The sequence below is a fragment of the Ixodes scapularis genome, unplaced genomic scaffold (genome assembly GCF_016920785.2).
Source record: "Ixodes scapularis isolate PalLabHiFi unplaced genomic scaffold, ASM1692078v2 PGA_scaffold2__306_contigs__length_199485367, whole genome shotgun sequence".
In the NCBI taxonomy this organism is placed as follows: domain Eukaryota; kingdom Metazoa; phylum Arthropoda; class Arachnida; order Ixodida; family Ixodidae; genus Ixodes; species Ixodes scapularis.
Genome location: NW_024609857.1, coordinates 116,124,847 through 116,150,818, shown reverse-complemented (window position 1 = coordinate 116,150,818; position 25,972 = coordinate 116,124,847). Strand labels below are relative to the sequence as shown.

The following is a 25,972-nucleotide window of genomic DNA, read 5'->3' as shown; positions in this document are numbered from 1 at the left end:
GAATCAAAAGTTTGCATTCAAACGTGGAGAAACTTAATTCGTTAGCTTTTTAAGCTACCGAGGAATAACATTATATCATTTTCTTGCCAGAGCCGGCCAAACAAAAGTAAAGAAACGAAATTTGGATGGCGATCCCATGCATTTTGCCCGGCGAATGAATGAAAATGGCGGCCCTCTCCGCAAAGCTGGGAGCAGCCGAGAGTTCACACGCATGCGCTCATGCCTCTCGCTCTGCGCCGCGGGCTGATTGGCTCACTCGGGAGAGGGACGTTACGGCAGCGAGATCATAGACTGGCCAAACTCTCCCCATATACAGCTCTGTGCTACTCTCTAAAGGCTTATTCACATAATGCATCTTTTCAACGTGCCACAGTTTAGCAAAACCGAGATTTCGCGAAATCGGCCTGTTCACACGTGGAGTTCGACGTGTGAACCCTGCGACGTATGGACTCAGGAGAATTTCACCAAACCTTGTCACCTGCACCGGGAACACCAAGCGTTTCGCATCAAAATGATATGAAGTATGCCAAGTGTGAAGAGACAGTCTGTTTTATTAATACCACTCAATAAACACCGTCAGATTTGGCTCACTGGGTTTACTAGTCCTGCCGAACCCGGGAAAGACAACGAACGTCAAAGAACAGGCGGATGATCTCGAAGCATTTCGGACATTTTTGCACCGCTAAAAGAAAGTTATCCCCAGCCATCATGTTTATATCTACAGGTTTTCCCGCTCATTTTAATCCAAGCGACGACCAATTTAATCCCGGGGTCACTCAATTTAATCCAAGCGCCACACAATTTAATCCAAGCGCCACACAATTTAATCCCGGGGTCAGTCAATTTAATCCACAATATATATATGGACTTATTGCGTTCAGTGGTCGTGTTTCGCTTACACATTTGGTAACTTAGAACAATTGTTTATACAATTAGAATTTTCGGGGGGCAATTGAGAATTTGATCACTAATGTGATTACTTTGAGTTACTAGTCCCACTATTGACGAGGCTTAACTGATATGTTGGTTACTCTTTTTAGAGCGCAGCTCTTAGGCACCCGTTTCCTGCTTAAGCGGCGTCGCCGTCGCCGTCGGCGTAACCACGCGGTGAATGATGGGTAAATTCCCCCGCTAAATTTAGCGAAAAAATTTCCCCGCTAAATCTAGCGGAAAACTTTTCCTGCTAAATCTATCGAAAAATCTTCTCAGCTAGATTTAACGAAAAATTTGCCCCGCAGATTCTAGTGGAAAATTTTCCCCGCTAGGTCTAGCAGAAAAGTTTCCCCGCTAAATCTAGTGTAAAATTTTTCCCGCTAAATTTAGTGGAAACTTTTTTCCCGCTAAACCTAGCGGAATGTTTTCCCCGCTAAATCTAGCGGAAAAATTTCCCAGCTAGATATAGCGAAAAATTTGCCCCGCAAAGCCTAGCGGAAACGTTTCCCCGCTAAATCTAGTGGAAAATTTTTCCCGCTAAATCTAGCGGAAAATGTTTCCCGCTAAATCTAGCGGAACAATTTACCAGCTAGATTTAGCGGAAAAGTTTCCCCCGCTAAGTCTTGCGGAAAATTTTTCCCGCTAAATCTAGCGGAAAATTTTCCCCGCTAAATCTAGTGTAAAATTTTTCCCACTAAATTTAGCGGAAACTTTTTTCCCGCTAAATTAGCGTAAAGTTTTCTCCACTAAATCTAGCGGAAAATGTCCCCACTAGATATAGCGGGGAAAATTTTTCCGCTAGATTTAGCGGGGAACATTTTCTGCTAAAGTTAGCGGGGAAACTTTTCCGCTAGATTTAGCGGGGAAAATTTTCCGATAAATCTAGCTGGGAAATGTTTCCGCTAGATTTAGCGGGGGAAATATTCCACTAAATATAGCGGGGAATATTTTCCGCTAGATAGAGCGGGGAAAATTTTCCGCAAACTTTAGCGGGGAAAATGTTCCGCTAGATTTAGCAGTAAAAATTTTCCGCTAGATTTAGCGGGAAAATTTTTCCGCTAGATTTAGCGGGGAAGCTTTTCCGCTCGACTTTGCGGTGCAAATTTTCCAATAAATCTAGCTGGGAAATTTTGCGCTAGATTTAGCGGGGAAAAGTTTCCGCTAAATATAGCGGGAAAATTTTTCCGCTAGATTTAGCGGGGAAGCTTTTCCGCTCGACTTTGCGGTGCAAATTTTCCAATAAATCTAGCTGGGAAATTTTGCGCTAGATTTAGCGGGGAAAGTTTCCGCTAAATATAGCGGGAAAAATTTTCCGCTAGATTTAGCGGAGAAAATTGCCCGCTAAATTGAGCGGGACAATGTTCTGCTAGATTTAGCAGGAAAAACATTCCGCTAGATTTAGCTTAAAAATTTTCCGCTAGATTTAGCGGGGAAGCTTTTCCGCTAGACTTTGCGGCGCAAATTTTCCGATAAATCTAGCTGGGAAAATTTTCCGCTAGATTTAGCGGGGGAAATATTCCACTAAATATAGCGGGGAATATTTTCCGCTAGATAGAGCGGGGAAAATTTTCTGCTAAATTTAGCGGGGAAAATGTTCCGCTAGATTTAGCAGTAAAAATTTTCCGCTAGATTTAGCGGGGAAATTTTCCGCTAAATTTAGCGGGGGAATTTGCCCATCATGCACCGCGTGGCTACGCCGACGGCGTCGGCGACGCCGACGCCGCTTAAGCCGGAAACGGGTGCCTAAAAGCTGCGCTGTAAAAAGAGTAACCAACATATCAATTAAGCCTCGTCAATAGTGGGACTAGTAACTCAAAGTAATCACATTAGTGATAAAATTCTCAATTGCCCCCCAAAAATTAAAATTGTATAAACAATTATTCTAAGTTACCAAATGTGTAAGCAAAACACGACCACTGAACACATGCATATATAGTGGATTAAATTGACTGACCCCGGGATTAAATTGTGTGGCGCTTGGATTAAATTGTATGGCGCTTGGATTAAATTGAGTGACCCCGGGATTAAATTGGTCGTCGCTTGGATTAAAATGAGCGGGAAAACCTGTAGAACCCTGCGTGGATAACGGTTTGATTATCCGCATCCGCAGACTTTGTATCCGCAAACTTTTTACATTATTGTATCCGTATCCGATCCGCATTATTGTATCTGTATCCAAACCGCATTCGCAAAATGTGTAACCGCATCCGACTCACAATATCAAGTATGAATGAAAAATATATAGCACGTTTTAAGCTGTTTGTTTATTTTTGTACAGAGAAATCTTCAGGACACCAGTCAAAGGGGATGCCATTTTGTCATTATCAGTTTCATTGTATTTATACTAAAAGCGATCAGCCTTTTCGAGACACTGCGCGGAAGGAAAAATGATCTCAGCTATGTGATCGTCCTAGGGGTCCGCGACACTCTGCCCAGAAAACCACACAAAAAATATATATATATGTTTTTAGCTTTGTAATATCTATTTTATGCCGACGTGTACTTTCAAAACATAAAAGTTAAAAAGGGCATACTAAATTATGAGAGTTTAGTTCCGTCAAAGAATTAAAAAGTAAGAGGTTCATAATCGTCTGGCTACGACGCCCTGGCATCGTGGTTAGACGAATATGAACTACCAGACTTTCTGGCTAGGTCTCTAAGCATAGAAAAAAGAAACACACAGGCAGTTTACGGGCTGCCTATGTGCATATGCTGTTGATATTGAAACTTTACAAACCGTGGCGCCATAGGGTCGCGCTCGCTGTCGAGGCACTCCTTTTGTTTTTGGAATCATGACCACACTACTCTCTGCGGAGAGGGGGACGTTTCTTCTACTGTCTTGTGACTTGTACATTTGAGGTTTTCTTTGCTTGAAGGAAGTTTCTGCTCTTACCCTGCCAATGTACTAGCTTTCTCGGGACGATTGATGCCCTGCAATATTTACTGTTTCTATAGATGGCAGTTTTGACGAGAGGAAACGCACTGACTGAAGCGATCTTCAGTGAGAATGAGACCGCTTCGGGAACAATTTTTTGCAACCGATTTTATGAACCGCGGGGCCTCTACACAATCGCAACTCGATGCTGATGTGACGCTCAACAGATAAAGATTGGACTGGGATTGAGTCGCTCCCAAAAACTGCTCAAACTTGACATGTTGGCGTACCATCATGTCGGAATAAAATGGACATCTAAAAAACGTGTACGTACCCATGTTGCGAAGGCAATCCATATGGCGTTTATTTGAGCTCTATAACACAAAAAAGGAGATTGAATAGAGGAGAGTGTCCCTTTTCAACAAGAGCGTTCATCACCGCTGCATCTGAAAACAAGCTAGGTACGACAAGGGGAAAGACTGGCCTTCTTACCTCAAAATAAAGGTCAGGGTTCAAACTATTCATACGAGGAGAGTCCACAAAGGTCTCGTGGGCATATTCCATTCATCAAGCCAGCTGGTCGTGTGCAGATGGTTTTGTCCTGGGTCGTCGAAGTGTTTTGCTAAGCCTAGCGTTTCTAAATTGTCTCTTGTGGTCGCTTGGTCGGTGGGATTGTTGTCGTTGTAGCTTTTTCAGGTATCCGTGGTTCTAGTGTTTGTCTCCGCTGCAGCGTTCAGTTTCAAGTACCTTTCTTTTTTTTCTTTCATTGGGACGCACAGAGAGCACATTGAAATGCACGTTGGTCGTCGCGACGACGTAAGCGAGCGATGTTGCCGGCGATGTAGATTTGATCATAAAAAGTGCGTAAAGCTTTGTAGCTGTCGTACGAGTAGTCGTAGGATTTCATCGCAGCGTACGAAAAACTTGCGATAATAGCGGTTCGTGAATACGGATCTCTTCTTAGGTTACGCTGTAAGATCGTTTCGTGAATAAGCTCCGTTACCTGTTGTGGACGATGAAGACAAGGCAGGTGGGTCGTACAAATGTGACTCTAGGCCGAATCGCCTCTCGGCCATCAGGGCCACTGGTGATGTAGCGGCGTGGCGCTGTCCTGGTCCTTATTAATGTCATCGTACCCATCGCTCTCGTCGCGTTGGTCGGTGACCATTCATTCGAAGCAGCTCCGCTGGATCCGCGATATGCTACAGCCCTCGGGTACTTTGACTAAACAAGACTGTAACACGTTGATGCCTCCAAGTGGCAAGACTCATAACTACGGTACGCTTGGCCCTTCGAGGCATGATGACGTCAAGACCGCGCCGGATCGGCCAGATGTCCCGCGATGCATCGCGCTCGCGCTCTTCGACGGCCGATATTAAAGCGCTCGGCAAAATCCAGGCATTTAGAACGAAAAATATAGTTTTAAAATATGACTATGCGATTATGAATTACAGGTTTATCTGATCCTATTTGACTTATCTCTAGATGTTTTCTATATTTTTTAAGTTTCGATTCAGTATTCCTTTAAGATCACCCTAGAGGCTGTTTTAGTCGGCGTCCTAGAGATCGTTCTAGAGATCGCCCTAGAGGTCATCCTAGATGTCCTCTAGCACATCGTCCTTGAAGCCGTCCTTGAGGTTGTCCTATACGAATGCTATCACAATTCATAGACAAACAACAATAGTGGTTTCTGCATCAATATTTTTAGTCATTGCTCACACTAATAATGCTTTTCACCCATGTGCATTCGATTATGGATGGTCGGGCTGCTATTCCGAGCAAAGGCTTCGGGGCATTCACTACACTTGTAAGGTTTTTCATCTGTGTGCACTTGACTGTGCTTGTTCACGTTGCTGTTCTGGGCAAAGGCATTATCACACCACTTGCACTGGGAAGGCTTGTTGCCTGTGTGTTCGAATGTGACTGGACAGGCATGATAGCCGAGTGAAGGTTCTGGAGCACAGTTTACACTTGTAAGGTTTCTCACCCGTATGTATTCTATTATGTTCTGCCAAACTGTAGGAATGACTAAAGGTTTTCAGACATTGCTCACACTTATAAGGCTTTTCACCCGTGTGTGTTCGATTGTGGATGATAAGGTAGCTATTCCGAATGAAAGCCTTGGGGCATTGTTTGCACTTGTAAGGTTTTTCACCTGTGTGTGTTCGATTGTGCTTGGCCAGACTGCTACTATGTTTAAAGTCTTTGAGGCATTGTTTGCACCTGTAAGGTTTTTCTGCCAAGTGTGTTTGAATGTGGTCGGTCAAGTCTCCATGCTCATTAAAAGTTATACGACAGTAGTGGCACTTGTAGACATGCACATGAGTCAAACAGAACTGCTCACTAAGGAATATTCTTGGAGAGCTGGCACATTTGAATGATTCATCACTTGTATGCACTGGAAAGTGGCACTGCAAATCTAACATAGAGTCAAATGACACCAGACAATGCTGGCACTTGAATTGTTCATCATCGTGGGAAACCAGGTGTCTCATAATTCCATGCTGATCTGTAGTGACATATGCACAGAAACAGCATTTGAACCAGATGTCCTTGGTAGCTCTAAATTGGCGGCTGGTGTCCCCCACAGGTGTAGCTCTGTCACCTATAAAAAAAGATGTTACATGCATTAGGATACACATGTAAAATGCTAGGACCTGGCATCATGGGACATCAATATCCTTGGATTTAGTGGGAAAACTTGTCACCTAATGCTAGACTATTATTTGATGACATTATGACATCAGGTAACATGACACTGTGATGCGACCTCATGGGAATTTTCCAGATAAGTTCAGCAGGGATATTGATGTCACGTGACTTGAAGTCATGGTGAAAACTAGAAGCAGCCTGCGTTCACACGCAACAACTGAATTGCTCCGACTTGCCATCATCATCATTAAATTTGATTCTTCTTTCACTATTTAGACGCCCAGCTACGCGCTAAAAACGTGTTTTTTTATCTTTGAACGGCGTTGAGAATACTAACTAATTTTTCTGAAACTGTTTATTTCCGAAACTGATCCATTCCAAACCAGAACTAAGTCTTCAGCTGTCATCATCACCACCACAGGGGTGTCACGTGAAAATATTGCGTCTCTGATTGGCTGCAGCCGCTTCAACCATCTTCGAATTGCTCTGAGTTGCTCGCTTGTAGGAGCCGGACCCGATCTCAGCAATTCGCGTCGATCTAGGGAAAGCTAGGGAACAACCCGCCAGCAACCTCAAAATTGCTGGAAAAGTTGCCCCGTCTGAAGCGGGCCTAAACAGTATGTTCTTTACTCCCTCAAACGACTGTTTAAGAGGATACCACAGCTCCCGATGTATTTCTAATGGAAACTTCTTGGTCCTACTGCTCAGCAACGACTGGATGGATTGACCTGGGGATGGTTTCGTTCAAAAATACTGTAAACAACCTCACTTTTGTGAATTTCGCGAATCGCCTACAATATGCGAAAAAGAGGTCTCGCGAAAAATTCACGTAAAATGTAAACACATTGGAATCTATACTGAGATTGCACCGCGTCGCAAAAATTAGAACCAGCGAAATACTCCAAAAGTTCAGATTTGACCTAAATTACGAAATAGTGAGCCCACAAAAAAAAGTCATTTACGGTGATCAAAAACTGGTTTGCAGATTGTTGGCACATTCCTAGTTTTGAGGCTAGAGATTTCTTGAATCTCGATTGAAGCAACTTGAATTGCTTCAAATGCCCCCTATTCATCCCAGTATTTATAGTACTTCTGAAGAAAACAGAGGCACTAACAAAATTTCAGATTATGCATTGCAGAAGGTAATTTCTTTCTGATTTTACCTCTAACAAGATATTGGTTTCGTGTTACCATAGTGAAATGAGAGAACCAAGTTTGCGCTCCAGTCAAAGCCCAATAATTGCCTGCGCTGGGCGAATATTTTATCTATCTAGTGGTACAATATGTGAGCAAACTTTCATAGTTATTCCACATACAAGGTCATCTTATGTTAGTGCATAGCGACGGACTCCAGGCATTACCCTGTTTCTTTCAGTCATGTCCAAAATTTTGAGGTGCAGGCTTAGTTTTTATTTTTTCAGATACACTGAGGAGGTGCTGGGTTTCTTGCTTTCATAAGTGCGGTGATATGAAATAACACCCTCTGGTTTTAACATTGTTTTCTCTGTTGTTTTGCTGTTTCTAAAGGAGGGGGAAGGGACATAGGAAAGCTACTTTTATCAGTATTTCTGCTTGAGATTTTTTTTTTTTGTGGGGATTATGTTTTGTTATTTGGTGAAGCATTGGCATCTTGAAGCCACAAAAACGGTTCAAGGACTTCATACCATGATGCTGACAGAAACTACTGAAACCCCAAAAACTTTATATTGTTTCACCATTTTATTTTTTTTCGTAAGTATGAGAAGTAATTTGATCAAGATATTTAAATGTTCAACTAAAAGCATACCGTAGAATACCGCGCATCCACCCATTCCACATTAAGCGCCCATTCCCAAATTTCTTAGATCTGAGAAAATATGCACAGTAGACTGACATGTAAAAATGGGGGATGGGCAAGCGCCCATCCCCCATTTTTTCGCGATTATCTCTAAATTTTGAGATTATGCTATGTCTGTTTTTCTATCTTAGAATGAGGTTCACTTTTTATATTAATGTACACAGACTGTCTTGCAGAGCTATAAGGAAAGGTCGAGCAAATGTAGCGCATTATCCTTAGAGATATTCTCTCTCACTATCTTGGCTACTATCTGTCGGCTGGAAGCAGTCAATGACAGGATTCAAAAATTACTGAAGTATTACTTATACCGTGGGCATTGTGATTATCTTATTATGATAGTGACTTTGTTTAAATAGAGCTCCACCTATTTCAAGTCGAATAATACCTCGTGATCTATGCTCTTTAGGCTGGAAAACTCTGGCAGTGAAGCTTAAGTTCTAAAACCTCCAAGATAAAATTGATGTTGACAAATAAAAAGCCAAACTTTGTCTAATATCATGTTTGTCACATGCACTGTCTTAGCTGCGTGAAGTTTATTATGCTCATTGACTTGTTTATTTCATTTTGTCGGTGAAAATGTTTTGTATATAGCTGAATGGTGACAAGTTCAAGTCACAACATTCCTTTGCTGATTTTGTTCATGTGCTTTGTTACTGAAAGTTTTTATCAGCACCAATCTTCTCCTTAGCGGGCACAGCTTATGGTTATACAAAGACCTCTCCTGCCATACTAAGAGGGAACAACGAATGTCCATCACCCATAGCACAAACGTTTGCCCTAGGTGATTTCAGTTATGCTTGTTTGTTTGCCTTTGAACTTGTATGTTTAAATGTCACAAAATCGCAAAAAACTGATATTTTCAAGGAGTGCTTGACAACACTTTTATTGAAGCAATAGAGGTTTGTTGAGAGCTTCACATGGATTCTCCGTGAAGAATGTAGCGTGCAAACCGGGCAGAAAGATAGCCGGCAAAATGTAGCAGAAGCACACGGGCAAACCCGTGTGCTTCTGCTTGCTATTTTTATGTACGAAATGCGGAGGAAGAGTGTTCGGAACTGGATACACGGGCAAAATGCTGACCAAGAAGATTGGCCTGCCCCTCTAGGCTCTCTGGACAGACTCCATTCTGGGAGAGAAGTGGGACTAAGAGAGCATGGTATTACCCTTCGACCCAATGAACTTTATCCAAGACCTCTTTTAGTGTTACAGTACTATTAATTGAAAGGTGTACTTCTGGAACTTCTCTCGCTTAAACTGGCGGCGAATGTATCTTGCCTGAGCTTTCATTTTCTTAAAAACGAGATTCTTCTGCGTAAGGTAACGTAAAGAAAATACCCCCTGTTTTGGGGCTTTCTTTTGCAATTCTTTTTATTTTACCACGGCTCGGGTCTCCGAGGAAGCTCCGTGGAAATTGTAGGAAGAGCAAGAGATGTTTCATAAAGAGTACACTCACTTGAGGGAAACACCGCCTTAGTATTAAAATTTTTTAGAAAAAAAGAAGACGTTTTCTTAATTGTATGTACAGTCGCCGAGCTCCCGGGATTCTATGCAACAACCATCAAGCTCGGAGGGTGCACCCACATCGCTTTAGCAGTCAGCGAGGGGTGGTGTTTGTAATCTGCCTTCATCTACCGCATCTGTTGATTCTTTATCACGTGATTTTTCTTTTTTGGTTTGTAACGTCAGGAGTGCTATAAACAAGCGTGACACTTTGTCATCTTTTTAGTGTCTTGCTGATGTAGTGGTATTGAGGAAACCTGGCTGTCCACAAAAGTAGATAACAGTGAGATTTCAAATTGCCAGAAGAAGTATAGATTCTACAGGCGTGACAGGGGAACTTGGACTGGGGGTGGCGTTTTGATCGGGGTTAGTGACGAGTTAGTTTCTTTTGATGTGTCGCTTGCTTCCCCTCTAGAATGAATTTCAGTGTGCATTCGTCTGAATTATAAGGATGTAATTTTTTGCGCTTGTTATCGCCCCCCTAGTTCACCTTCAGGTTTTTCTTCTGATTTCCACGATGCTTTAAATACATTACATGTAAGGTTCCCGTCATCACCCTTTTTTGTCCTTGGTGATTTTAATTTACCGGGCGTCACTTGGAACGCACCTATTTCCATAGCAAGCCTCAGCTCTTCAGAATGCAATTCTTTTCTTTCTATATGCTCAGATTTTAACTTAATGCAACTTGTTAAATGTCCAACCCGTACAACTGGGACAAGTGCCAGTGTCCTTGACCTAGTATTAAGTACACACCCAGACCTTGTTCAGTCACTTTCAGTTTTACCAGGTGTGAGCGACCACTCTGTTATTCACTTCAATATTCCTAACACCTCACCTCACAAATGTGCTACTACAAAAGTAATTAGGGACTATACACTCCGTGCGACACGACCGGCGCGCCGCCGCGCGGCCGTTGCTGAAGGTAGGCAGTGAGAGCCCCGGCGAAATGAAACCACGCCGCATACGTTGGTACGCATTGAAGTCAGAGTGGTGCAGTTGCGCTGGGTTAACAGCATGAACTGTTGCGTCGTTAAGTGCTCCAATAGTTATGCATCGTATCTCGTGTGGACGAAGTTTCGCAGTTTTTTACCTCGCCGATGTTTTAAGGGACAGCGACAACTATGGACCCATGCCGTACGACGCGAGAAATTTGGTCTCCCGATCATGTCTGCCACTGTGTCAGCACGGCTGACATATTCTACACTGCCGCTTTGCGCTCTGCGTTTCTTTTCGTACCAGTGACGCCAACATGTCTCAGCTCGAACTGAAATTCCATCCCACACTCGCGGGTATGCAGTGCAAATTTCGTTGAAGAAATGCCCTCGAAAGAAATTTCGTCCCCATCGTACGTGTCGATAATCTTTCCGGACCAGTATGGCACGCGGTCTGTACTTCATGAAGAAAGATTCGGACGGTACAAAAATTGACAAATATGAACTTAAGTAAAACTACAATGAAACTTGGAATCAATGGACAATTGATGTTTGAGTATGGAAGTTTATGTGGTGTGCTTTCTTTCTTGATCAGCCTCTTTTTGGATGTGGAAACACTGACACCCCAAGTCTTAGAAAACAATTTTTTTTCTCTCGGCTTTAGAGCCATTTATCGCAAAGTTATTCGAACTGGAAGTACCGTCCACTGGTCCCTTCCAACCAGGGCTTAAAGTCTGGGCGGTCTCAGGGGGTCTCGACCCCCCCACTTATTTTAACGGATGGTCTGAGACCCTCCTCCACAGCCCCAGCATTAATGAAATCAAAATCATATCTTCCAATAAGATAGCTTGTTTTCAGGGATGTGACATTTGGGGTTGAGGGTTGCAGGTACAACGTGGACAGAGTCAGCAGTGGGGTTTATTTTATGTGCATCTATTACATCTCATCAAAAATCCCCCCTTTCCCCTACCTTCTTGTAGGGACCCCCCCTCAATTTACGTGGACTTTAAGCACTGTTCCTACGTGTAAAGTGTGCACCTCCCAGCCATGATGAGAAGTATTTTCTTGACAGGCCTTTGATGGTCAAACCGGTTCCCATTTAGTTACGCCGCACAAAAATATTTCCACCTGGTTAAACTATGCCACCTCTTTAGGTATAACAAGTGTTTTGTCATGTTACGGTTGTCAAAGTACCTGTGTGCCAAAAATCAACACCTCGCACAAACCAGATTACTACACAACAGCTGACCGCAAAAGCCTTTCACGGTCAAACCGTGTGTTGGCCGGCACTTGGTTTTCTCGGCTTTGAAGCCACCTTTCGTAAAGTTGGTTCAATTGGAAGTACAGTGCACTAGTCCCTTTCACCTGTAAAGTCTCCATCTCCCCCGACGCGTGGGATTCTCTTGGCAGCCCTTTCACGGTCAAAACCGTTTCCCATTCAGTTACGCCGCCCAAACCAAATTTCCACCTGGTTTCCCTAGGCTACGTAATTTTGGTATTATAACTGTGGTGTCAAGTTACGGTTATGTCCAAAAACCTGTGTGTCCAAATCTGCACTCCGCACAGCCCGGTTATAAGTAACACAACATTTTGGGTCCAATATTGGATATTCCCGACAGCTTTATTCCTTTATTCGTTTGAACCATAACTTTCACATCTGCTGTCTTAATAAAACTTGGCCCACTTGGTGCACAAACTTAGTGAACATCTCACTCGCCTTCAAATATCATCGTCCCAGCAGTCCTACATTTACCGCGACGAGCGAAACAAATTACCCACTGAGAGAAATTATGGTTGCGGCCATCTTGCTTTTCGGAAAAAATGCTCAAACCCCTTTTTCGATCGCAACTAAAGAAATTACCCCTAATAAAGACTCAAACTCAATATATAAGAAGCGGAGAGCAGCTAAATGCCCTTCTTAAATCTTCCCCAGCACTCATGCAACGTCACCCTCAACTTATCGGCTCAAAAATCAAAAGTTCCGTCCGTGCGCGCTTCCGGCGCCACAGCTTCGCACGCGAAAAGGCACCGCAGGCTGCTGAGCGCGCCTCACTGTCGAACGCCAGCTCCTCCACCAGCGGTGCTACGCGCGTTTTTCAAAATGCCCCCTATAGTTCCCGCACGGAGTGTATACAAGAGCTGACTACACCGTAATAAATGCTGAACTAGGGGTATTTTTATCTGATTTTCTTTTGAAATTTTCCAAGCGAACGCTGGACGAAAATTGGCTTGTGTTTAAATCGAAAGTAACTGAGTTGACCAACCGTTACATACCCCTTCGTAAAATGAGAAACTCGCAGTCGCCTTGGTTTACGCCACCATTGAAACGGCTACTAAACAAGAAAAAGCGTCTTTTCCGATGGGCCAAGCTATCTATGATCCCAGATAGATGGACAGCTTATCATCATGTAGAATTTTAGGGGTGGACTAATTGGCACCCAGACTTGAACGAGTTTGAGAAAAAACAGGCAGCAAGATATCACTCCAGAAAACTTCGAACCCACCCTGTTTTTCCTCTCTAATCCCCACCAAAATCAGCTCGGTCGGGGGAGGAGAGGGGGAATCAGTTTTCTCGAGACTAAGCTCTACTCTGTTTAAGCTTTGTTTACCCCTAAGCTGTCAGTGCAATGAAAGCTACGTGCTTGTATGACCGGCCAAAAGGTCACCCTCTACTGCCCATACACATGCGCAGATAGCGGGGTCAGGCGATAAAAAGGGGCAGTTGATTCGTCCACCGAGTGTGTAGCACCCACCAGACCGCCAGCTTAGGGATGAATGGCGATTGTCTTGGTTCCAAAGATAACTCAAACAAAAGACAAACTTGTTTTCTTAATTTTTTTTCGAAAAAACGAGGAAGTCTTTTGTGAAAGGTGGAGGCCAGTGGGGCAAAAAGGCAGCACCCCAGACCAACCTGGAATTGCAAAAACACTCTATCTACTTGAAATTCAGCTGTGATACCCTCTTAATTTCTTCTAAACAAATTCAAATAAATGCTCCTTAAATACTGTATTCCAGGCATTATTTAATTTTAGATTAAAAGTTCACTGGTAAATTTTATGCAAAAGATTTGCCTGAAAATCCCTTGTTTTACGTGCTTGTTCTTTCTTTTACCTCGCAGTACTTGGCATATGAATTACATTCGGTTGATTTGGGTTCTTAGAACAGTGTAATTTTCTTGACGTAACGGTAACCAGAGTTTGCAAAATATTATGACAAACAACTTTGCTGGTAAATAGTGCAAACTAAACAAACTAAAATGACAATGTGAAAGAATTACAAGGCTGACCAGCTGACCACAACACTCTTCCTTAAAAAAAAAAATCAATAAATATGAAACTGTACATACTCTGACATCTGTTTCTTCTGGAGTACCACAAGGGTCTGTCTTAGGTCCTTTACCTTTTCTAATCTACATCAACCATCTGCCCATTGTTGTCTCTTCTTGCATAAGGCTATTTGCCGACGACTGCACTATCTACCAATTAATCCCTTTTGTGCCTTGGACGAGCTGAGCTTGCTGGCCACTTTCTGGCTAAAAATTCCACGGATGAGCTAGGCTCGTCTGAGTAGTTTTGCGGTGCTGATCATAGATGGCAGCACTCGTTTTAGTTGGCGAATATTTTTTCGTCTCCGCTGATTTTTGCGTAATACACTTTTCAAATTTTATGTAATACTAAAGGAATAACAATTCAAAATAAAAAAAAAAAAAAGAAATATGGCACTTTTAGGTTACTTTTGGAAAAAAAAATTTGGCACTTAAAGGGGTACTCCACTGATTTTTTTCATTGTCTCCGATTTGCTTGAAATTTTGCTAAACTAACCAACAAACATCGTGAAAATAGTATCCCAAATATTAGGTCGAAATATTGTTTTTTTGCAAAGTTATTGAATTTACAGTTTTGGTCCTCACCATGTTTTTCAAGCTCGAAGTCTCTACTGGCAACAATGAAAAAATAACGTCAGTGGAAGGCAGGGGTTCACTCTTTGGGCTGTAGATTTTGTTTTAAACTGACTCGAAGCAGTTTCATGGTGTCAAATGAATGCTTGGGAAGCTCGCTGCAGTACCCAAGCTCCAGCACGGAACAAATGATTGGCATATTCTATTTTTTGGCTGCTTGCTCGACTGGCAAGCCTGCCTGCCACTGACGTCACGGCCCTGAAAAGCGCGCGTATATTTGAATGTTGGTTTTTGCATCATTTTCATTTGCCGATTTCGCAATAACTATTATGAATTTCGCGATTCTAAATAGCATACTGGAGAGAGTAAAGGCCGGGGAGTTAGAAAATATAGTTAGTTGAGGTAGCTCAAAAAATCGGTGGAGTACCCCTTTAAGGGCCTTGATTCCCAACAATTACAGGATGATTTGGGCTCTATTCTTCAATGGTGAGGACTTTGGTCAATGGAATTTGACGTAAAAAAAGTGTAAACTAAAGCACATAACCCATAAAGTTGCTTTTAATACTACATATAACCATAATAACACACCATTAGAACTCACTCTTATAAGTATCTAGGTGCCATCCTTAGCTCCGACCGCTACTGGAACCTACATATTACACCATTAACAACGCTAACCGCATGCTTGGGTATCTTAAGAGTAACTTTTTTTGTGGCCCCATCTTCGTTAAAATGATTTTTTTTATAAAACTTTAGTGCGCTCGAAGCTTGAATATGCACCCTCCATCTGGGATTCCGGTACAATTTGCCTTGCCGACTCCATCGAATCTTTACAAAACAAATCTGCACTTTTTATCCTTAGTAATAATAACCGCACCATAAGAGTCACATTAATGAAAAACATTTTAGTTCTACCCAGTTCTACCCAGAATTACTAGCATTTGCATTTTTCACAATTCTTTTTTTATCACAACCCGGTACTCCGAAGTCAGTTATTAACCTCACAGTCGTTCCTTTCAGCTCGTCTGGGTCACCAGAACAAAGTGGAGGTTCCATCTTGCCCTTTAATAAATATTTCAACTCATTCATCCCCAGAGCCACGAAAGAATGGAATCAGTTACTTTCATCTCTTACATCAATTGTTGATAGTGCTCTGTTTCAAACAAGTGTTAGTGACCATGTTTTTCAGAGTGTTTAGCTCTTGCTTTTCTGTTGTTTCATGTTTTTTTTTTTTGTATTTTTCACCACTCACCTCTGTAATGCCCTAGGGCCTCGTGTCAATATCTTCCGACGCTATCACGAGGCCCTAGGGTGCAAACAATTGACAATGTGCAAACAATTGACACGAGGCCCTAGGGCCTCGTGTCAATATCTTCCGACGCTATCAAATTCAAGATTAGCAATAGAGTTATGACTGCTTAAACTGCATGACGTGTTCAACAATGCCAGACAATATCTCTATTGTTAAGAGATTTGCAACGTGCTGGTTACTGTGTGGTGATGAAAACTGAAGAAAGCATGTAAGCAACGACGTGAACATTGTCGGCTGCTGGCTCGTAGTTGCGAGCAATACTATTCAATAACATGCTCACAGTTGAGCACTTCCCTTTGATGAGGCACCGCTTGCTCTCATTTATATGTTGCTCATCATCACAAGTGAGCAAGGAACTGAAAATAAGGGTACGTGTCTCGTGAATCCTTCTGCTAATCTTTCTGTAACTCCCTAAGCATCGCGCCAGGCGTGAACAGCACCGTACAGAAGGCAAGGGATGGCACACATGGTGCGATCACATGTTACTGCACACAGATTTATTTCTGCTTCTAAGCAGGTCTCTGGGGCATTTAACACAAATTGTGAATGCGTCACTTCTATTTATATGCTCTCAGCGGGAAAAAATTTTTTTTTGTTCAAGCCTCGTCTCATTTTTTTTTTATGGTTGCAAATGCGTGTGCCGCACGCTACGACAAATGTTTGTTTGTCACATCACGGCCTCGGATATTCTTACCATGCAAAGCTCTCCTCCAGCCATTCCATTCGTCAGGAGATCGATATAAAAACAGAAATGGCTCGAGGCTGTTTTTCTTGCGTTGTGCCAGTGGTACAGGTCCGGAATCATCATCATTGAGCTTGATTGGCTAGCTGCCTGGATGAAAAGGTGCTTGTTTGCACGAACTATAGTCGTTGCTTCTCACCACAACACACATTACTGCCAGACCCAGCACATCAGTTGAGCGGCATTTTAGTTAGTCGCGTATATAGACATGCTTGTGCACCTCAGCCTTCGCAGTGTTAATGAAAACATGAGCTGTATACCGCATGCACACATTTAACATTCGAGATAACAATAATTTCTGTTGGCTAAGGAGAGCCTCAGGACCACAGGATGGCAACGGCCTGTACCCTAGAAGTCGGCGGTGCCGTGTCTAGATGGTGATTATGTGACAATATTTTATAAAAGATGAGGACGACATGTTCTTCCGATCGTTGTGAAAACGGCTGTCCGAGTTTGGAAGTTTGGGGACGGTTGAGGCAAGTCAGCCAGTGAGCCGAGGTGACCTTGCGGACTTTTCAATTAAGGTTTCAAATGATAACGCCCTGGCAGTCCGGTTGGTCAGGAGGTGTGGTCGCTCACTTCGGTGAAGGCAGCGGGCTGCAGGAGGTGGCCCAGTCAAAGTAGATGGCTGCTACCCCAAGGCATTCATGTCCAGGACTTGAAACATAGCGTCGTGGTCACCCGGTATAGCTTCCTGTCATCGCCGTCCATGATGCCGGTATCAGCATCATAAACAGCTGTGTCGACTACGTCTCGCGGGACTCTGGAGAAGCTGCATTATATGCTCCTTCTACTGGGCAACCGAGCGTTTGGAAGAGCTTAAGGAGAGCTTTGCACAACAGGAATTTAAAAGGCCACAACAAAAGGCGTTCAATTGGCACAACAGCTGACAGATGGCGGGACGCAAGATTGCATGCGAGAGTATGCAATCTTGCATACTCTCGCATGGGGTAGTTGGGGTGGCCCCAACTACCCTAATGAACGCTTCCCTCAACCTCAACAATAGCAGACAATAGTTTTGATGCAGTGCGGGCTTTTTTGGTGTTGTGCACGTTTTGTTACATTTACTAAACAAATACACTGATTGGACACAAAACCAAGTAGAAAGATTCTCAGCACATTATGACATATACATGACCACATTTGAATGTGACAAATAGAGTCGATGCAGCTAAGTCGCATTCATGTAAATGCGGCTATAATCAAGCTACTTCGGCGACATTAACAGCTGCCGTCACCTCTCAGCCATTGCACCAGCCAAGACCAGTGGCGTACCAACCTGTTTTTGAATGGGGGGGGGGGCAAACCAGAGCCCCCCCCGCCCCTCGGGCACTCAATGGCATTGCCCTTTGGGTCGGAGGGTGGTGCCTTTGGTTTTTATGAAGTTAAGACAAATGTTTACCCTCTACGTAGCAATGATGTAAAGCTAAGTAGAGATCTCCCTTTTGCATTTTTTTTTTTTTCAATTTTTTTTTTGAAGCAGCAACAATATTTTTAGCATTGATTAGAGAACTTAATGTTACAGATAATCAGATTAGCACTTGCACGCGGCTTAGGCTGCTTTATTGTTTTTTTTACCCGATCTCGAACGCAAGCGCAGCGCTACATTTGTCTGTCGGCTGTGCGTCAAGTCAGCGCCTTTCACACTTTAAATTCTACAAGAAAAAAACACATACTCAGTTTTCTTGTTGTTTTTTTTTGTGGGGTTTAGGTTTAGTGATTGAAGAGAGCAATAGACAATTTCAAGGGTCAGATAAGGCCCATCTACAAGTTTATTGCTTATATAAATTCACCACGCATGCAAAAATCCGAAAAATAAACTAAAACATCAAACGAAAAAAAAAAAAAAAATTAACATAGTAGACATAGTATTTGCATTGCTTGAGATCCCCGAATGTTATACGCTTCCAATTGAGACTTTTTTTTCTGTGGTTCTGGAGACAAACTTCCTCATGACTTGCACTATATTGAGCGCAGCAGTTCTCTCTTGGTGAACGTGAAGGAGCATGAGATTAGTAAGTCGGGACTGGGACATCGTCGACCGGAGGTATGTCTTCAAGCGGCAGAAGGCGCTGAATGATCTCACACCGAAGTCGCTGCAGACGTTGGTGCTGTAGGACCAGCGTAACTAGCCGAACAACTTGATTCATGAGGTCCCGCAGAGTTGGGATTCGCGTCCAAGTTTTTCACCAATTGACAGCACGTTGCACGGTTCAAATCCTGATGTTATTGTTGGCAGCATAAGAATCTGCACGTGCAGCTCGTCGAGGCTAAAATCTGAAGCGTGAATCCCCAGGCGCTCCTTCAATCTTTCTGAAGGCAGTGCCTTCCCTTTTGCTGAGACGACGAGAATTTCTAGCCTCAGGAGCATGTCAATACTATCCTGTATGAACCGTCGTCGCACTTCATGGATGAGTCGGTCAACAACTGCATAAAAACCATGTTGGAGCATCTGGTCGAAGTGAAGCTGTACCGTAGGTGAAACAACACCGAAATCTCCCCTCTCCTTCTCGACCTCGCAGCGCTGGAGACGCAACTTAGAGGCTGGAGCTTATGTTTAGGGAGAGCTCGGCAGCAACGAGAAATCATAAGGAAGCTCTCTGTTTCTATTTTCTCTTGTTCAGTTGACCTGAACCGCTATATTGGTTAAAATATTAAACGCAATCAAAGCTTTAATCATATAATCAGAAGGTCGATTGGTTAACTGGCCAGCCCTACTTTATCAAAAAGTACATTCACGCGAGAGCCTCGCTCGATAGCGTCTCATTTTGGAAAGCAAACTTCCGATTGCTCTAACTAAACGACAACATTTACAAACTTCGCTGTTGTTTTTACCGGGTGAAAGGTAAATAACATTAATTTCCAGGTGTCTACTTTCATTGCAATCAAGTCTAACTGCAGTAAACAGTACGAAATGTGACATGCCAGCAATCATGCACAGGTGCTCATGCAGGCAAATGAGTCTGTCGGGACATTTAATCAAACACCATTCCATTGAAAGCCATTCCACGAAGTGACATATCACCGAACACCACTTCATCGCAACAAAAGAGCACGGGTGGGGGGGTTGTATTTGAGCTCATCAATCCTATGGCGCTACTGAGGACAGAACATAAGCGAGATAAAGAAATCACGAAAAGACACATATTCGTAGTTACCAACTGCCCTCAAACATATTGCATTAAACAAGACAATAAACAGCACTTATTGGAGCAAGCAGGTTCCGAAACAGCAGGGTCGACCGGATGAGCAAGACGTCGGGAGCGAGAAGTTGACGCCGTTCGTGGAAAGCGACCCGTCATGGAAGCGGGATATAGAAGCAGGACTTCTGGAGATCCCAGTGTCTCATTATAGACACTAATTAATTACACGCCTACAGTGGCAACGTCAACTAAAGAAACTTTTGGTCATTTACGGCCCACATTTTTTTTTTTTTAATTGGATTAAACCTGTGATGCCGTCAGATGGTGCAGGTAGAGAGAAACAGTTTATTTCGTTTTTTCTCAGGATTCAATCAGAAATTCAGTAATTGAGTGGCAACGTCAACATCAGAGAGCACATTTCGAAGGAACTCTTTGTGCGTTTTTAAGTGGATATCGCAGTAGAATTTCTGCAAAAATAAGAACTTTTTGAGAATCCAATTGGCGCTGGGGTGCTGCCATTGTCAAGCGTTTGTGCTCTAATCGTCCTCCAAATAAAAAAATAAAAAAATACCTTAAAAAAAAAAAAAAGGTTTGCTTTTTGCTTAGATACAATTTTACAGTTCAAACGCTTACGAGCATAATTCCCAATCTGCTTACCATGTGGCGCTGCCAGACAGTCTCAAAATCGCTGTGTTTTAGTTTTACGCAGTACCAGACAAGTGCCTGCGTCAAGGACACGTGATTCCCCGATGCCTTCCAAATTCGGGAGAAGTGCGCGCTGAGCTTGTCGGATGGATAAACGCACTCAGCGGGTCCGCCAGGAGCTAAGTCGAGACGAGTTGGTTTCTTTAATGGTTCTTTGCACATACTGTCTGTTTTATTCAGTCCGCCATGCCAAGCCATGCACACGCCCGCGAGAGTCTCACCGCGCGTGAACAACCTCGACGTCTTTTTCTTACGCACGTGAACTCTGACATGCTATATCCAACATCCCCCTTTCTTAGAATATAGGGAACATAGCTGGACTGTATACTGTTCTACAAGTCTTTCTTGAGTTCCGCGAGTTCATAGCTCTGGACACATGAATTGCTCCAAAGCTCTCTTCACGATGGCTGAAAACGTTAGGGAGGAATTATGCACCTCCCACTCCTAGTGTGCTCGTGTGTTGGGTCGTAACACGACGTAGGGACTTTAGTGCTTGTAGATGTGTCTCCACTGTCATCCATAGCAGGCGAAGACTGCTCCGGAAGCGGTACTAAGTGAGTGCAGTTACGGCGTACGGACTCTTTCTCAGTTTCTACCCAGTAGGATCTGGGCTCATCGGCTTGACCACTGATGACGCCTTGGCGCTGGAGGTCTACCAGCCAGACGTCTGTACCATCGTCTAGTGGGGACAGGTCCCGCACGCCGTGACGCCGATCGAAGTCTTGCTTCTGTTTTCGACGACTTTCTCTCTCGAATAGCCTCAGCTGTTTCTCGTCGGGAGTATGAGGACGAAGACTCTCGGAGGCCACTGGGAGAGTCGTACGAAGCTTCCTTCCCATCAAGAGTTTGGAGGGGCTGTACCCGTTCTTGAGGGGGCTTGTCCTATATGCAAGCAGTGTCTCGTAGGGATCTTTTGTTTTGTCTAAGGACCCTTTTATTATTTTTACCGCCGCTTCGGCGAGCCCGTTGCTCTGAGGGTAGTGCGGACTCGAGGTCACATGGCGGAAGTTATACTCTTGTGCAAACTTCGCAAATTCAGAATGGCATGTCTTAGAAAACTGCGGTCCGTTATCTGAGATAACCACTTCCGGAATGCCATGTCTGGCGAAAAGAGACTTGCAGTGGTTGACTACCGCGGCTCCGGTAAGGCTGCTCAGGCGGACTAGCTCTGGGTAACGCGAGTAGTCAACCACTATCAGCCACCACTGACCACTGAGGTAAAAGAGGTCCATTCCCACCTGTTGCCATGGTCTTTCGGGGAACTCCATCGGCTTCAGTGGCATTTGTCTGTTTCGGCTGTGTTTTAGGCAGATGTGGCACTTTTTAACAAGATTTTCCACGTCTGCGTCGATGTTGGGCCACCATACAGAACTTCTGGCTCTTGCTCGGCACTTTTCTATGCCGAAACGTCCTTCATGAAGTTGGACAAGGACTGACTTTCGGAATCTTTGAGGAATGAGGATCCTGGTTCCGCACATCAGGACGTCTCCGCCCATAGCAATGTCGGATCTGTGAATCCAATAGTCTTTAAGGTCGGCTCCTATATCTCGGCGACTTGGCCATCCAATCGCACAAAATTTGCTGATGCGTTGGCATTCCTTGTCCACTTTCTGCTCAGCAGAGATTTGCTTAAGGCTTGGCGGAGTCACCGGCAGAGATGACGTCACGTGGTCTACGAAGCCTCGGATCTCCTCGGCGAGCTCCGTCGTTCCAGGCCGTTGAACTGGAGACCTAGACAGGGCGTCAGCCGCGGTGAGATCCTTTCCTGGAACGTAGGAAATGGTATAGGTGTATCTCACGAGACGCATTCGCATCCTCTGGAGCCGTGGCGTTAAGTCGTCGAGTGTTTTGGATCCGAAAATTGAAACCAGGGGTTTGTGGTCAGTTTCGAGTTGGAAACTTCTCCCAATCAGGAAATCTCTGAACTTTTCACATGCCCAAACTAGGGCGAGGCCTTCCTTTTCAATTTGCGCGTAGCGGCGCTCGGTGTCGGTAAGGACTCTGGATGCATACGCGACGACCTTGAAGTGTCCGTTTTCCTGCTTTTGTCTCAGGACGGCACCAAGGCCGTACGACGACGCGTCAGCCGTGAGAACTGTCTGTTTGTTGGGGTCGTAGATGCCGAGTACAGGATCCGATGACAGGAGAGCCTTCCAGTTTTTGAAGGCTTCTTCTTGGGGGCTTTCCCAAACGAAGTTCTGCTTCGACGACATCATTGACGACAATGGCCGCAACACTTCGGCCATGTTGGGCACAAATCTTGCTAGATATGTTGCCATCCCCATCACGTGCCTCAGCCCTTTTTTAGAGGTAGGGTGGGGCATCTCGGCAATAGCACGAAGTTTTTCCCTGTCGGGCCGCACCTCGTCGTTTTCAAGGATGTGCCCCAAAAACGATATGCTGCACTTGCTGAACTCGCATTTGTCCTTGTTCAGGGTAACTCCGGCTGCTCTGAGACGATCCATCACTTGTCGTAGTCGTTGGTCGTGCTGCTGTCTTGTCGACCCCCAGATGAGTACATCATCCATATGGCAGACGACTCCATCCAGACCTTCCAGGATTTGAGCCATGCGTCGCTGGAAGTGTTCGGGGGCGGAAGAGATGGCAAACGGTTAAAGCAGAAGCGTCCGAATGGCGTGATGAACGTAGTCAGGAGCTTGCTGTTTTCGCTGATTGGGATTTGCCAGAACCCAGAATTTGCGTCTATCTTGGAGAACATTTTTGCACCTTGTAGCATACCCAGAGTGTGTTCCACGGCAGGTATTGGATGCCATTCTCGCAGTATGTACCTGTTTAGTTCTGTGAAGTCCACGCAAATGCGGAGTGCCCCAGATGATTTTGGCACAACTACCATTGGCGCGCACCAAGATGTTGGCTCCGTTACTGGTGATATCACTCCTTCGTTCTGCGTGCGTCGAAGTTCCTGCTTCGTTTTCTCGTACAACGGCAGGGGGTACCCCTGCCGTTGTACGACAGGGGTACCCCCTGCCGTACCCCTGTCGTACCCCTCCGAGGAGACGTCAGCGCGAAAGGCTTAGCTTCTGGCTGTAGCTTGACGTTGTATTCATCTTTCAAGGTTCCTAGACCTTGGAAGAGGTCAGGGTACTCGGATTCGACGTTTCCTTTTTCGATAACGCCGATGCATGCAACGAGTTCAGTTAGAACATCAAGCTTCTCGATGGCAGGCTTGCCTAGAAGTGGTGACTTCAAGCTCTGAAGTACGTAAACTTCTTCAATGCTTGTTCGTCCGTTGAAAGTTATGTGCATCTGGGCCGTGTCGACAACGATAAGTGGCTTACCGTTGGGGCCGTCGAGGGGCCGTTTCGCTGGCTGGAGTTGTACACCTTTGAACAGATGGCGGAAAAGGCCATCTGGAAGCACTGTTTCATCCGCTCCTGTGTCGGCTTTGAATACAACTCCCTTGTTATTGACGACCACTGTGACGTCCCAGTTTGAAGACCTTCCATGACTTGTCAGACCCAGAAAGCCTGGTTCTTGCTCTTGAACGCTGCGTACAGCTGGCGCCGACCGACAGACGGTGGCGAAGTGTCCTTTCTTTGAGCACTGTCTGCAAGTAGCGTCTTTTGCCGGACATGCATTCTTTGAATGTCGTTCGCGACCACACCAGCCGCAAGAGCTTGTCTGGTTCTTGCCTTTTGGGACCTTTGCAGTCGTTGACGGTAGAGGGCTCGATGCACCAGCGGGGCTTTTTGCGAGGGTCTTCCGTGAGGACGATTGATGCTTCCCGGTCCGCACGTTGTCTATTATGACCTCGCTTAATGGCTCCTTGTGCATTACTGCTTGCTGCAGATGGACGGCCTCGTGTTGGCGTGCCACAGTCAATGCTTTCGTATAACTTAGATCCGCATCGAGCTGCAGTTTTTCGGAAACTTTCCTGTCTTTGAGGCCAACAACGAGCCTATCTCGGATTAGCTCCTCTCGAAGGACTCCGTAGTTGCAGGTCTCTGCCAGAGCATGTAAAGCCGTAACGAAATCTTCGACGGACTCACGGTCCTGCTGAATTCGTGTGTTGAAACGTGCCCTTTCAAAGATAATGTTCCGACGGGGAATGAAGTAGGCGTCGAACTTGCTCAGGATTAGATCGAACTTCTTCTGTTCAGCATCGCTGAGCTTGAACCTGCTGAACACCTCTTCAGCCTGTGTACCCATCAGGTAAACTAGTGTGTCGACTTGGCTGGCTTCTGGCCTGTCGCTCAGTCCCGATGCCGTGTGGTAGTGGCTGGCTTCTGGCCTGTCGCTCAGTCCCGATGCCGTGTGGTAGCGAAGAAATCGTTTCTTCCACGTAGGCCATTCATTGGGATTCGCGAGGGCAAACGGCTCCGGCGGCGTAATCTGGAACGACGTCATGGTCACAGGCGTTTTGTATCCCAGCTGCGGACCTGAAGCTTGGCTGTGGCCGGGTGTATCGGCGCTGTCAGCATTTGACGAATTAGGAACTCCAGCTTGAGACGTTGCCATTGCTGACCTTGGACGTTCGCAGGTTACCGGGAGGATACATCATCATCAGGCTGGCTCACTCCTGACACCATGTTTTATTCAGTCCGCCATGCCAAGCCATGCACACGCCCGCGAGAGTCTCACCGCGCGTGAACAACCTCGACGTCTTTTTCCTCGACGTCTTCTTCTTACGCGCGTGAACTCCGACATGCTATATCCAACACTGTCCACACGACGCGGAGCCACTACGATAATCCCTAACTTGTTGGGAATTTACTCCTCCGATGGAAACTCAAGCCGCCTCCTTCCTGATCCTTTGCTTAGGTGGCACGGGGTGACAGAGCGAATTCCAGAAGCTTCTTAGCCATATCCCTTGGGCGCCACCGGACAATGTTTGTCCTACCCAGTGGCCACTGTCTGAGGGGGGGGGCAAAGCACATGCCTTGCCCCCCCCCCCCCCCCCCCCCCACTCTAAGAACTGGGGGGGGGGGGGGCAAGCGCCCCCCTCGCCCCCCGGTTGGTACGCCCATGTCCAAGACGTCTTTTGTCTGCAAACGGCTGCTTAATGCAGCGAGTTCACGCTCTGAATTTTTTACCCTTTACTCAAGTTCATTCTTTGGAATTTCAATGATCAAAATGCACCATCTTTGGCCACCCCCGTACAAAATCATTGCACAATATGATTAGAAACCGATTTATGCGGTCCCTTCAATCACTCGCGCTGCAAGATTTTTTTTTGTTTTTTTTATGAAGATTACGTTTTTATGCAAATGTATGTCCTTTACAATGCACGGCTTTGAGGTCACCTCTTTTGTATGTGTATGTTCAAACCATAAACTATTGGTTGGAAAATTTTGCTTGACCCTCCTTTTGACCTCAAACTGACAGATACAGGTCGAGTTCGTACCGCGTGTTTCGTCCTTCAGCTCTGTGTTGTTTTGACTTGAGAGCATAACATTTGCGGGTTTTTCCCTTTACCCTGTTT

General features: G+C 44.9%; 1 pseudogene; it reads right to left on the bottom strand.

The window, feature by feature from the left end:
- Window positions 1-3,155: 3,155 nt before the first annotated feature.
- LOC115321910 overlaps window positions 3,156-25,972 on the bottom strand; it is a 36,328-nt pseudogene continuing 13,511 nt past the window's right edge.